Source organism: Jaculus jaculus, chromosome 14, assembly GCF_020740685.1.
Source record: "Jaculus jaculus isolate mJacJac1 chromosome 14, mJacJac1.mat.Y.cur, whole genome shotgun sequence".
Taxonomy (NCBI): Eukaryota; Metazoa; Chordata; class Mammalia; order Rodentia; family Dipodidae; genus Jaculus; species Jaculus jaculus.
Genome location: NC_059115.1, coordinates 65,060,582 through 65,074,193, shown reverse-complemented (window position 1 = coordinate 65,074,193; position 13,612 = coordinate 65,060,582). Strand labels below are relative to the sequence as shown.

The 13,612-nt window shown below is 50.0% G+C and overlaps 1 protein-coding gene across 1 annotated transcript in view; it reads right to left on the bottom strand.

Annotated features, from left to right (window-relative positions):
* The window catches only part of Plxnd1 (plexin D1), a 54,632-nt gene that overhangs the window by 31,541 nt on the left and 9,479 nt on the right, over positions 1 to 13,612 (bottom strand). The window lies entirely within an intron of this gene.

The window sequence follows — 13,612 nt, the reverse complement described above, 5'->3', positions numbered from 1 at the left end:
ACCTGCTCACATTACAAAAGCACAAACTGGGGCCAGGTGTGTGCCAATGCAGAGTCCCGTGTCCACAGGGGTCCAGTGCCAGTGGCTAATTGAGCCCACCTCTCACAGCAGCCACACAGTGTCAGGAGGCTCCCATGCCCTGAACCATCTACTGCCTTTTTAGATCTTGAGGGTGCCTTCAAAGACCCCTTACATTGTGTGCACAAAAATACTACATAGGGGGCTGGAGAGATAGCTTAGCAGTTATCCTTATCATTCAATGTTTAAAAAAATTACTGGGTGGAGAGATGGCCTCAAAGCCAAAGGACCGAGGTTTGAATCCCTAGTACCCATGTAAGCCAGATGCACAAGGGGGCGTATGCGTCTGGAGTTCATTTGTAGTGGCTGGAAGCCCTGGCAAGCCCACTCTCTCTACTAGCAAATAAATTTTTAAAAAGTTTTTCAAAAAAATAATAGACAGAGCTAGGAGGATGGATCAGCAGTTAAAGGCACTTGCTTGCAAAGCCTGCTAACTCCAGTTTGATTCCCCACACAAAGCCAGATGCACAACACGGCACATGCGTCTTTTCTTTGCAAAGGCAGGGGGTGCACACATACCCAATCTCTCCCACCCTCCCTATCCCCTCACAAAGAGGCAACAAGGCTGGCTTGGAGGAAGGAGTTTGGCAGGACTGAGCATGTAAATTATATTGTCTCTGGGAGGGTAGCCCCTCCCCTAGGGACGCTATAAAGTTCATGGACCATGAGAAAAGTTGCAGGATGTCAAAGGGCCATTTTGATAAAACTGGTGCTACACAGTGAAGTTAACAGCCACGACGGTGAACACACGGCTGTCCCCCTGGCGCCTAAGTCTGCCAGGTGGGTGCTCTTTGCCCGGAATTCTGGAGACCCAACAAGCTCCCATCTCACAGATGAGAAACCGGGGCTCCAGAGAGACTGCCAGCTACAACTGTGCCCCGCTGAGATCTGATTACAAGCTTTAGATCACGTCCCCCGAGGGCATTGTTGGACTGGTCCTCAGGTGTGGTGTGTGTGTGGTACTGATGATGGAACCCAGGGTACTCTGCACCCTTGCCTTGTGTCGTCTGTGCTTTCTGCAAGCCTGAGCCATTAACGGCTTGCACATATTCATACTGGACCCTCCGTCCTCTGGCAAATAGTCCCAATGGGCTTCTAGGCTGGGGCTGTATTCTGTGAGCCTGTGGGGGACGGCTGATCCCCAAATCCAAATATGAAGTGGGGCTGAGGTGCCTTCGGCTAAAACCCATAGGGAAATGGTATTCTGGAGGTGGCTGTAGATGACCTGAGCAAGTCAGTTTGCTTCTATGAGCCTCAGTTTATTCAACTATAAAATGTGTATGTGTATATCATCTCTCAGGACGGTTGGGACAAGATAATTGTTGCACCAACCTTGTACAGAGCAAGGTCCTCAACTGGTGCTGTGAAAGTGTTAGTAGACACCATCATGTTTTAAACACAGCTGCTGCCAGTCTCATTAAAGAGTAGAATCTGAGACTGGGGTACAGCTCAGGAGTACAGCTTTTCCCAGCTTGCACAAGGACTTGGGTTCCATCTTTATCATCCAGTGTTTTAAAATATTACTGGGTGGAGAGATGGCTTAGCAGTTAAGGTGTCTGCCTGCCAAGCCAAAGGATCCCGGTTCGACTCTCCTGGACCCACATAAGCCAGATGCACAAAGGGGCGCATGCATCTGGAGTTCATTTGCAGTGGCTGCAGGCCCTGGTGTGCCCATTCTCTCTCTCCCTCTCTATCTCTCAAATAAATAAAGTTAAAAAAAATTTTTTTTAATTACTAGAGGGCTGGAGATATGGCTTAGTGGTTAAGGCACTTGCCTGCAAAGCCAAAGGACCCAGGTTCAATTCCCCAGGACCCATGTAAGCCAGATACATAAGGTAGCACATGTGTCTGGAGTTCATTTGCAGTGGCTGAAGGCCATGGTGCACCCATTATCTATCTACCTCTCTCTCGAATAAATAAATAAATAAAATTTAAAATAATATCTTTAATCCCACACCCGGGAGGCAGAGGAAGGTGGACGACTGTGAAATTCAAGGCCAGCCTGGGACTACAGAGTGAGTTCCAGGTCAGTCTGGGCTAAAGAATGAGACCCTACCTCAAAAACTTTTTTTTAAATTATTGGGGTTAAGCATGCCTACCTCCAAGATTTTGGTCTCATTTCTCTTCAGCGTAGAACCTTCTGACTCCAGCCCTCAGTGCCCTCAGGTCTCCAGCCACCCAATTGTGTGTCCGTTCCTCACACATCAAGATCTGATCCTGCCTCAGGGCTGTCATCCAGCTGTTCCCACTGCCATTCTCCGGCTGTCCCCCCTCAACCATGTGGACACATTCCAAGATCCCCAGGGGATATCAGAAACCACAGGCAGGACCAAGCTATAGTAGACTGTTTTATACTTCATGTACACACCTATGATTAATCACCAATTGGCCACAGTAATAAAACAATTATAACAAAGTACCCTAATAAAAGTGATGAAGGGGGCTTGGGAGATCGCTCAGTCTGTAAAATGCTTGTCCTGCAATCAAAAGGACCTGAGTTTGATTCCCAGTACCTATGCAAAAAATACCAGGCATGGGCTGGAGAGATGGCTTAGCGGTTAAGCGCTTGCCTGTGAAGCCTAAGGACCCCAGTTCGAGGCTCGGTTCCCCAGGTCCCACATTAGCCAGATGCACAAGGGGGCGCACGCATCTGGAGTTTGTTTGCAGAGGCTGGAAGCCCTGGCGCGCCCATTCTCTCTCTCTCCCTCTGTCTTTCTCTCTGTGTCTGTCGCTCTCAAATAAATAAATAAATTAATTAATTAATTTTAAAAATACCAGACATGATTCCTGTAATCCCTGGAGATGTGGAGACAGAAGGATGGTGAACTCTAGACCACTGAGAAACTCTGTCTCAAAAAACAGTAGACAGAGCTGAGTGTGGTGGCGCACGCCTTTAATCCCAGCACTCGGGAGGCAGAGGTGGGAGGATTGACATGAGCTCAAGGCCACCCTGAGACTACAGAGTGAATTCCAGGTCAGCCTGAGCTAGAGTGAGACTCTACCTCAAAAAAAAAAAAAAAAGAAAAGAAAAGAAAAGAAAGAAAGAAAGGAAAGAAAAAAAGGGGGGGAGGCTGGAGGAATGGCTTAGTGGTTAAGGCACTTACCTACAAAGCCAAAGGACCCGGGTTCAATTCCTTAGTACCCACATAAGCCAGATGTACAAGGGGCCCATGCATCTGGGGTTCGTTTGCAGTGGCTGGAGGCCCTGGCATGCCCATTCTCTATCTCCTCTCTCTATCTCTCTGCTTGCAAATAAATAAATAATTTTTTTTTTTTAAAGCAGCAGACAGGGGGCTAGAGAGATGACTCAGCTGTTAAAGGCACTTACTTGCTAAGACAGCAGCCTGGGTTCAATTCCCCAGTACCCATGTAAAGCCAGATGCACAAAGTGGTGCATACATCTGGAGTTGGTTCACAGTGGCAGGAAGCTCTGGAGCACCTATACTCACACTCTCTATGTCTCTCTCAAATAAGTAAATAAATTTTAAAAAGAAAAGCAGTAGACAGCTCTTTTTTTTCAATTTTATTTATTGATTTGAGAGAGAGAGAAAGACTGAGAGAGAATGGGTATACCAGTGACTTCAGCCACTGCAAACAAACTGCAGACTCTTGCCACCTTGTTTGTGTGGGTCTGGCTTATGTGGGTCCTGCAGAATCGAACCTGGGTCCTTTGGCTTTGCAGGCCAGCGCCTTAACTAAGCCATCCCTCCAGCCTTAGACAGAGTTCTTGATGGCACCAGAGACTGTCCTCCAACCTTTTCTTTTTTATTTATGTATTTATTTGCACGCAGAAGGAAACAGAGGAAAGAGAATGTGTGCGCTGGAACCTCTAGCCACTGTAAATGAACTTCAGATGCATGTGCCACCTTTTGCATTTGGCTTATGTGGGTACTGAGTAACTGAACCTAGATCCTTAGGCTTTGCAGGCAAGCACCTTAACCACTAAGCCTTCTCTAGTCCCCAATTTCAAACTCTAAAAAATTATTTTATTTACTTGAGAGTGAGAAAGAGGCAGGCAGAGAGAGTATGGGCACACCAGGGCCTCCTGCCACTGCATATGAACTCTAGACACATGTGCCACTTTGTGATCTGGCTTTACTTGAGTACTGGGGAACTGAACCTAGGCCATCAGGCTTTGCAAGCAATCGCCCTTAACTGCTGAGCCATCTCTCCAGCCCAGTAATTTCAAACTTATGAATTGTTTACTTCTGGAATTTTCCACTTTATTCCTGGACACTGGTTGACCAAGGATGAGCTGAAACCTTATTAAGAGAAAGCAAAGTGAAGAGGGCAGTGTTGCACCATTCCTCTGGACCTGGCTGCAGTCCTGCCTATGTGTGTGGCGGGGGATAGCTGAGCCCTGAACTGTCCCCGGCCAAGCTTTCCCTCAGCCATCCTGCAGCCACAGGAAGTGATGAGAGCGACTGGCCAGTGGGAGGTGGGACACTGGGCACCCAATGTCCCGATTCGCCGCAAGGAACCCATTTCCTACAAGTGGTATAACTTCTCTCTACTGACTATGGATAACTTGCTTTGTGAAGAAAATTGTTTTAAAATTCAATTTTCAAACCTAAGCTGGGGGATGTGAGCTCTGGGGGAGGGGATCTAGGAGACCCCGGGTGACACTTCTGGGGATTCCTGCTGAGCCTCACTGGGGGAGGGGGCAGCCAGCCAGGGTGGGCGTCCTGGGAAAGGCAGAGTGGGCTCTTTCTTGGGGTGATTTGTGGGCCAGGGCGGTGGGAGGGAGGCTGGGGAGCTGGGAACCCGGCTCTCACTGCCTGCCCTCACATTCACAAGCCATTAATTCTGTGCCGAAGGAATTTTTGTAAAAGCCTTTCCCCAACTTTTTTTTTTCTTATCCTAAAAATAAAATCTTAAAAAAATTTTTTTTTTTTTTAAAGGAGAAGTGAGCCATCAGGGCGGTGAATGATCATTACTAGGGGGAGGGGAGCTGACTGCCTGACTGCTGAGAGCCCTCCAGGCTGCAAGAAGCTCAGGGAGAAGCCTGCGACTGTCAAGCCCTGACCCAAGTGGTGGCAAACACCTCCCTTGGCAGCAGGAGCTGCAGGCTGGGAAAGGGAAGAGGAACTGGGAGACCTACTGAACATAGTCTCCAGAGGCAGTGAACCCCATAGGCACCCTGACTTCCCCACTGCCTGGAATTCCTTCCTCAGTAACCCCCACTTATGGTCTTTCAAACATGAAGCTCCTGAGAGCAGGGAGCAGGCCATGCTCCCCCAGCACCTGGTTCTATTGGCTACAGGATAGTGTAACACCCTCCCTGAGGTCCCCCCAAGCCCCCCTCCCCGGCCTTTCTACTGGGACAGCAGCCATTTAGGGCTACTGAGACTCCACCCCTCCTGCTCAGACCCCCCTGGCTTCATTTCCACCCTCTGAGCCAACCATGCGGTCCCCTTCGTATCCCAAACGTGTCCACGCTTTCTCCACTGGTGTGCTGCACCCTTGTTACGGTCCTTCCCTCTGCAGCCCTCGACTTTGAAACTAGCACTTCTCCAGGAATCTTAGTCCACCTTGAACCGCTGCTCTTTCAGGTAATTTTGTTTTGTTTTGTTTTTTGGACATAGGGTCTCCCTCTAGCCCAGGCTGACCTGGAATTCACTATGTAGTCTCAGGTGGCCTCGAACTCACGCAATCTTCCTATTTCTGCTTCCCGAGTGCTGGGATTAAAGGCGTGTGCCAGCATGCCTGGCTTCAGGCAAATTTTTTAATATTTATAGGGGTGGGGACAGTGAGAGAGTATGAATGGGCAAACCAGGGCCTCTTGCTGCTGCAAATGCACTCCAGATGTATGTGCCACTCTGCACATCTGGCATAGGAATTTTTTTTTTTCCTTTTTGGTTTTTCAAGGTAGGATCTTGCTCTAGCCCACACTGACCTGGAATTCACTATGTAGTCTTAGGGTGATGTCAAACTCATGGTGATCCTCCTACCTCAAGTCTCTCAAGTCCTGGGACTAAAGGCGTGCACTGCCACGCCCAGCTGGTATAGGAATTGGGTAGTTGGAACCTGGGCCACAGGCTATTGCAAGTGCCCTCAGCCCACTCAGGCAAATTTTTAAGCAGCCTTCAAGAGGAAGCTGGGGAGATGGCTCAGTGGGTAAGGCCCTTACTGTGCAGTTATGAGGACCTGAGTTTGGATCCCCAGCACCCACATAAGGGGCTAGGCATTGTGGTGTCTACTACAATCCCAATGCTGGGGAGGCAAAGACAGGAGAATCTCTGGAGCTTGCTGTCTAGCCAGTCTAGTTGAATCAGCAAGCTTCCCATTCAGTGAATGAGAGATCCTATTTTTTGTTGTTGTTGTTGTTTTGTTTTGTTTTTCGAGGTAGGGTCCCATTCTGGCCCAGGCTGACCTAGAATTAACTACATAGTTTCAGGGTGGCCTTGAACTCACGGCAATCCTCCTGCCTCTGCCTCCCGAGTGCTGGGATTAAAGGCATGCACCACCACGCCCAGCGGCAAGAGATACTATTTTAAAATAAATAAGGTGGAGAGCAATTGAAGAAAACGTCTGACATCGACCTCTGGCCTCCACAAATGCACCCACAAAATAGATTTATATAATAAATAAATCACTTCCTCAGTGATAGCACCATGCTGGCCACCACTTCCATTTAACCTCGTAAATGCATGAGTCCTTCCAGGGTGCTGGGTAGGAATGTGAATGTTTACTAAGAAAGGGAAACTCATCTTGACTAGGGTGCAAATGACTGTTTCTTTCCAAGCAAGAGTAATTGGGGGGGGGCTGGAGAGATGGTTTAGCAGTTAAGGCACTTGTCTACAAAGCCTAAAGACCCATATTCAACTCCCCAGATCCCACATAAGCCAGACGCACAAGATCGCTCATGTGCACAAGATGGCACACACATTTGGAGTCTGACTGCAGTGGCTAGAGGCCCTAGCATGCCAATTCTCTCTCTCTCTCTCTCTCTCATAAAAAATAGAGTGACTGGAGAAGCCAGAGGAGAGTACAAGTTCCCTGTATGCCTGACGGTAACACAGGGAGGTATTCGGCCTAACAAAACCTGACAGCTAGATCTGGTTCTCCAAAGAGCCTCAGTTTATTCCTCTCTCAACTGGGACAGGCAATGACCCTGCTCTTTCCTGAGAGCAAATGGGCCCCTCCCTCTGGAGCTGCTTGCCTCCCTGGGCCAAGCTCAGCTCTGCCCACTCACCATTAAAGCCCTGCCCTATTGATTTCACTCCAGTAATTGCAGTTGAATACTCCTTTCTCCCCAGGAAGTCAGCAGCGGGGAGGGCTTCCAGCGCCTGGGCCTCACATCCTGCGCTGACCCCAGCATCTGCCTCCGCAGGTGGCACTCGGTGGAGAGTGAGGTGCTGCAAAAGCCTCAACCCAGCTCAGGTGCAACTGCCCGTGAGGTGCGGGGGCGGGGAGAGGGAAGGGGTAGGTAACTTAAAATATATATGTGTGTAATTGTATTTATTTATTTGAGAGAAAGAAAGAATGGGCATACCAGGGCCTCTAGCCCTGCAAACAAACTCCAGACATAGGTGCCACCTTGTACATCTGGCTTATGTGGGCCCTGGTGAACTGAACCTGGACCCTTTGGCTTTGTAGGCAAGTGCCTTAACTATTAAGCAATCTCTGCAGCACCCCCCTCCCTTTTTTTTTTTTTTAAGTGGAGTTTCGCTTTACCTCCAGCCAACCTGGAACTCACAATGTAGTCTCAGGCTGGCTGTGAACTCACAGTGAGCCTCTTACCTCTGAACCCCCAAGTGCTGGGATTAAAGGTATATGCCACTATCCTCAGCTATTTTTTTAATTTTTATTTATTTATTTGCAAGCAGATAGAGATAAAAAAAAGAGACAGAGAGCCGGGTGTGGTGGCGCATGCCTTTAATCCTAGCACATGGGAGGCAGAGGTAGGAGGATTGCTCTTAGTTTGGGCCACCCTGAGACTCCATAGTGAACGCTAGGTCAGCCTGGGGTAGAGCAAGACCCTACCTGGGAAAACCGAAAAACAAAGGGAGAAAGAAAAGAGAAAGACGGAGAATGGGCATGCCAGGGCCTCCAGCCTTGGCAAATGAACTCTAGATGCATACACCACTTTGTGCATCTGGCTTTACATGGGTACTGGGGAACTGAACCTGGGTTTTTAAGACTTTGCAGGCAGGCGTCTTAACTGCTGAGCCATCTCTCCAGCCCACGGGTACCTTCTTTACCTGCGGTTCATACTGTCCCCCAGTGGCCGGCCTGGGAGGACTCATACTTGCTCTGAGATATTAAGCGGCAGATACACGGTGACAAGGGCTGGGCTGCCCAGAGCCCCTCCACTCCTCCCCAGCACATCCCTACCCTTGTGCCTGCCAGGCAAACATTAGCCCTGAGCCGCATCTCCGGCCCCGCGGGGAGCTTTTAGACCTCCCGTGCAGAGTGCAAGGTGGGATTATGGAAAAGAATTTTCATCTGCAGCTCACTTCTGACAAATGAACTGTTGTAACATTAGCGATGGGGAGCTGGGGGAGGGAACTGGGGGAGGGGGGCAACGGGAACTGTCTGTAACTTTTCCTGTAAACCTAAAATTATCCCCAAATGAAATGTTTATTAAAAAAAAAAAAAAGCTGCAAAGTAGACCACGGCCCCTCTGCGGCCTCCAATGGTTCTCTAGTGCTCTCTCAGAGGAAACCCAAACTTGGGCTTGGGCCTTGGAGACTGACTGCTGGGACTTACTACAGACCCTTACGCTGACCAATTCCTCCTCGGGCGGTTGTTCAGGGCCGAGGGCCGTGAGCCGAGTGGGACACCCGAAGGAGCTGCACAGACAACGGAGAGGCCTCCAAAGCCCTCAGGGCCCCCACACTCCTCTCAAGGTCAAGACAGATGTTCGTTTTTTTGAGGGAGGGTCTCGTTCTAGCTCTGGAATTCACTCCGTAGTGTTAGACTGGCCTGGAATTTATAGCGATCCTACCTCTGCCTCCCAAGTGCTGGGATTGAAGGTGTGAATCACCCAACACGCCCAGCTAAGAGGAAAGTTCTTTTTTTTTTTTTTTTTGAAAAAAAATCTTATTTTATTTGAGAGAGAATGGGTATGTCAGGGCCTTCAGCCACTACAGACAAACTCCAGATGCATATGCCACCTTGTGCATCTGGCTTATGTTGGTCCTGGAGAATCAAACCTGGGTCCTTTGGCTTTGCAGGCAAATGCCTTAACCGCTAAGCCATCTTAGCCCCTAAGAGGGATGTTCTTAAGGTCATACAAGCCAATGGTCTGGTCAGGATCCACCCTTCTCCACACCCTCTAATGTTCCCTCTCTCCACACTCTGCCTCTTGAAACATGGTGGCTCCACCTAGCTGCTGCCTAAGGATAATCTGATGCACAGAAAGAGAAAGGGGAGGATGGACTCAGGATCTCCACACACCTCCACCAGAGAGGAAACCGCCTGAATTGAGACGGCGAACACACAAGGGGCAACCAAGATGCTTCCACAAGCAATCAGAGATGCCCAGCATAGAGCAGGGCATTCAGAATGGCACGAAGCCATTAGGACACACATTCTGCTGCTGCTTCCCCATGGCACTGGGGAGGAGCCAGGCTCCTGGGGTGGCAGGGAGAGAGAGAGAGAGAGAGAAAGGGGGGCCCTGCCTGTGATTAAAGCTGGCAGGCAGGACTCAGAAATACCTCCCTGCACCACTACACAGATGGCTTTGCCTCCTCTTGATGTTAAATTCTGGTCAAGCCTTGGGAGCTTCAGGGGACCATATGTGTAATTTCTCTCTATAATCACACCTTCCTATGATCATACAAATTTCTAGGTGTAGGTAACCAGGCCACACCCCTTACTAAATCTTATGATTCTCCAGAAAAACCTTTGGAAACCAATGGCTTCAATAATAAACGTTCACAATACTGCAGAGATAAACCCTCAATCTGTAGATCTGTCCTCCCTTGGAAGACTGTAACGAGCCAGGAGTGATGGAGCGCTTACTCATATCTAGCTGTGGAAACCCAACCAAGTGGGTTCTCATAGATACCAAGAGAAACTTTGTACATTGGGAGAGCAAGATACAGAGCACCTCACAAGGTCCCTTTTAGCTTCTTTTTGTTGTTTTTTTTTTCGAGGTAGGGTCTCACTCTAGCCCAGGCTGACCTGAAATTCACTATGTTGTCTCAGGGTGGCCTCAAACTCAGTGATCCTTCTACCTTTGCCTCCCGAGTGCTGGGATTAAAGGTATGCGCCACCACACCTGTCTCCTTTTAGCTTTTGAGGGGAGGGCGGGGAGGAGGTAGGCTAGCCAGGACTCCTGGAAATTAAAATAGACTGACTTATCCACATATTCACTGCTGAGGACAACTTCTGTCTTGAGCCACTGGGAATTTTCTTATTTTTGGGTTTTCAAGGTAGTGTCTCACTCTAGCTCTGGCTGACCAGGAATTCACTAGGTAGTCTCAAGGGTGGCCTTGAACTCACAATGATCCTCCTACCTCTGCCTCCTGAGTGCTGGGATTAAAGGCATGCGCCACCACACCCTCGGCTGGGAATTTTTTTTTTTTAATTTTTATTAGCATTTTCCATGATTATATAAAAAAAAAAATCCCATGGTAATTCCCTCCCTCCCCCCCCCCAGGAATTTTCTTTTTATGTGGAACTAATTCCTACCAATGTTCCCCAGCCAGCTAGACCAGGACGTGTACACCTGTTTACCTATCCCCTAGAAGAGACAATTCCCAATAATCAACCTTTGACTCCTCCTCTAACAACCAACCTCAGGCCCAAGCGACCAGCCAGGTCATTTTTCTCCGGGCACTGGGAACAGCCTAGGAATAGGTACTGGGGTAGGAGGACATGCCACCTCTGTCTCTCTTACATCAGAGCGTGTCTAAGGGTATCTCTTGGTGCCCTGGACGAGACTGCTCAAAGTATGGTTGTAGTCCAAGGCCAGACAGGTTCTTTAGCAGCTGTTGCTGGATGCCCTGGTCTCCTGGTCGCTGAAAGAGGAGGAATGCTGTTCCTATGTGAGTCAGTTGGGGATGGTCAGAGACAGTGAGGAGCAGCAGATCTCACTACCAACATCTAGCAGTCATGGGGCTCTTAGTCTCTACAACATGGCCCTGGGCACCCCGTCACTTCCTTTATAAGGGCATAGTTCAAACTCTAAACGGTCATGCAGATGGAACCTCAAAATAAAATCCTTCGTCTACTGGGGACCTCTCTAGGCCCCTAGAGGGACCATGACTGCTGCCCCTTCAAGAAAAATTAAATTAAATTAAGTTTTAAAAAAAAAAGATATAAAATGAGGTTATCAAATAAAAAAAGATGTCCCTTTTTGGAGGTTGCTCCCCTATGCCCTAAAGGCAGTTAGGGTTACTTTTTCAGACAGGGTTAGGGGATGAAAGGGGAAAAGACCCCTCCGCACTGTGACTGAAGCCAGCGGGCAGGGCTTAGCACTCCACCCTCCTGCACCCCTTGGCCATACTCATTGTGTGGCTGTTTTAAAAACAGGGCAGCTTTCCTCGTCCGGCCATACATCTAGGCTGGGGTGGGGGGACTCAGCTGCCATACCACTCTGCTGCTCTGCCATTTTAGCATCGGTGGGAAGTTTTAAATTTCTGGTGGGCTGACAAACTCGTTCTCGATGATTTTCACCAATTTTTTTGTTTGTTTGTTTGTTTTCAAAGTAGGGTCTCACTCTAGCCCAGGCTGACCTGGAATTCACTACGTAGTGTCAGGGTGGCCTCGAACTCACAGAGATCCTCCTACCTCTGCCTCCCAAGTGCTGGGATTAAAGGCGTGCCCCACCACACCCGGCTCTGATTTTCACCTAGTTTCCATGACCCATCAGAGTCCATCTGTGCCTATATCAATTCCCACTCAGCGCCTCAGCACACAGACTCTCCAGGGTGAAGAGAGACCACCAGGAAGTGCAGTTCCTGCCCCAGCCCTGGGGCAGACTCATCTCAGATCATCTGATGAAGGTTTCTAGCACCTGCCTTGGGAGCCCGCCAGCTGTTTCTGCCTCCAGCCACTACTTTTTTTTTTTTTTTTCCTTCTATTTTGGTTTTTCAAGGAAGGGTTTCACTCTAGCCCAGGCTGTCCTGGAATTCACTACGTAGTCTTAGGGTGGCCTCCAGCTCACGATGATGATCCTCCTACCTCTGCCTACCAAGTTCTGGGATTAAAGGCATGCGCCACCACGCCTGGCTAACAGGACTCCTCTTGACTGGTCTCCGGAAGGAAGCCTGCCAAGGACCTTGAGCTGTAACAAACACTCCATGAGACCGCTGCGGCCCATCACGAGTTGAGCTGTGAGCTGTAACCACAGCCATTGCACCATCGCGGTTGGCAAGCCCACTGTCGCCAAGATTTGTTGAAATCGTTGTATTCCAGTGTAAATAAATCCTGGTCCGTTCACTCTTCACCGACTGTCCATGCGACTCTTCAGGTCGGAGAGACAAGGACCCAGGAAGAGGAATCAACGGGCTCACTGGGTCGGCTCACTGGGTCTGGGCTCCTACTCCCTGTAACTGTCCATGTGGGCCCCTGTCCCCCTCAAGGAGGGGGTGCTGCAGGAGTCTGAAAGATTGAGCACCACAGATGCTCAATAAATGCTCCCAGTTAGCTCTGGGGTCACTGGCAGAGGGCTCAGGGTGCTTAAGAACAGGGGAGCCCCTCATAAGTAACTGCAGAAGTCAGGCGTCTTGAGCCGGAGCTCCAGGACTCTTAGCAAGTGAGCAATGTGGTAGGGGTTCAGCAGCCTGCGCTTCTGCTGCCTGGGACCCATGGTGCTGACTCAGACAGCAGCTTTGGGTTAGCTGCCCACGGCCAGCAGACGTGGCCACGTTTCCCCCTTCTCCAGGCTGTTTCTCATTCCCTGGTCTGGCCCTGTCCCCGGCCCCTCCCCCATCTCATCCCCAAGGAATGGAGTGTGGTGTGGGCCTTACTCTCCTCCTCCCTGGCCTAGCCGGAGGCCCCCTCCCCCACCAGCTCCAGCTCCAACATGGCAGTGGTGGGTAGCGGGCGGCAGGGAAAAGGGGCCTTGTTCTCTTCTCCAGTTGGACAGTTGTCCGGGCTGCCGCCTCGCTGCCGGGGAAGTAGAGGACAACCTCGTCCACTTTGGAGCTGGGAGGGCCCTGGGAAGAAATATCAGCTGCAGAAACTAAGGCCCATCAAGGGGCCTGGGAAGGCAGCTGGCCACTGCCAAGCTAAGTGCAGTTCAGCTCAGTTCAGCTCAGCTCAGCTCAGGCTGCAGCCTTCATCTCAAGGCTACTGCCCACAGCCCCGTTATTTACTGAAGTGCCGCGGTATGAGCAGCCCGCTGGGACCCTGCAGGCCTTGGAACAGAGCCTTGAGCTTCCTCCTTCCTCCAGTGCCTGATTTATGGTGCTTCAGGCTAAGGGCTGTGCGCTGGATGGGCTAGGGCCTAGCTGTCCAGGAGGCTCAGTACACAAAGGACCTCAGAGCCTGGCTACCAGACTCCCACTTGAGTGGCCCCATCAACATGGCTTTGGTAAGGAGGAGGAATCTGGGGCAACCAAGATCCAACTGCACGTAG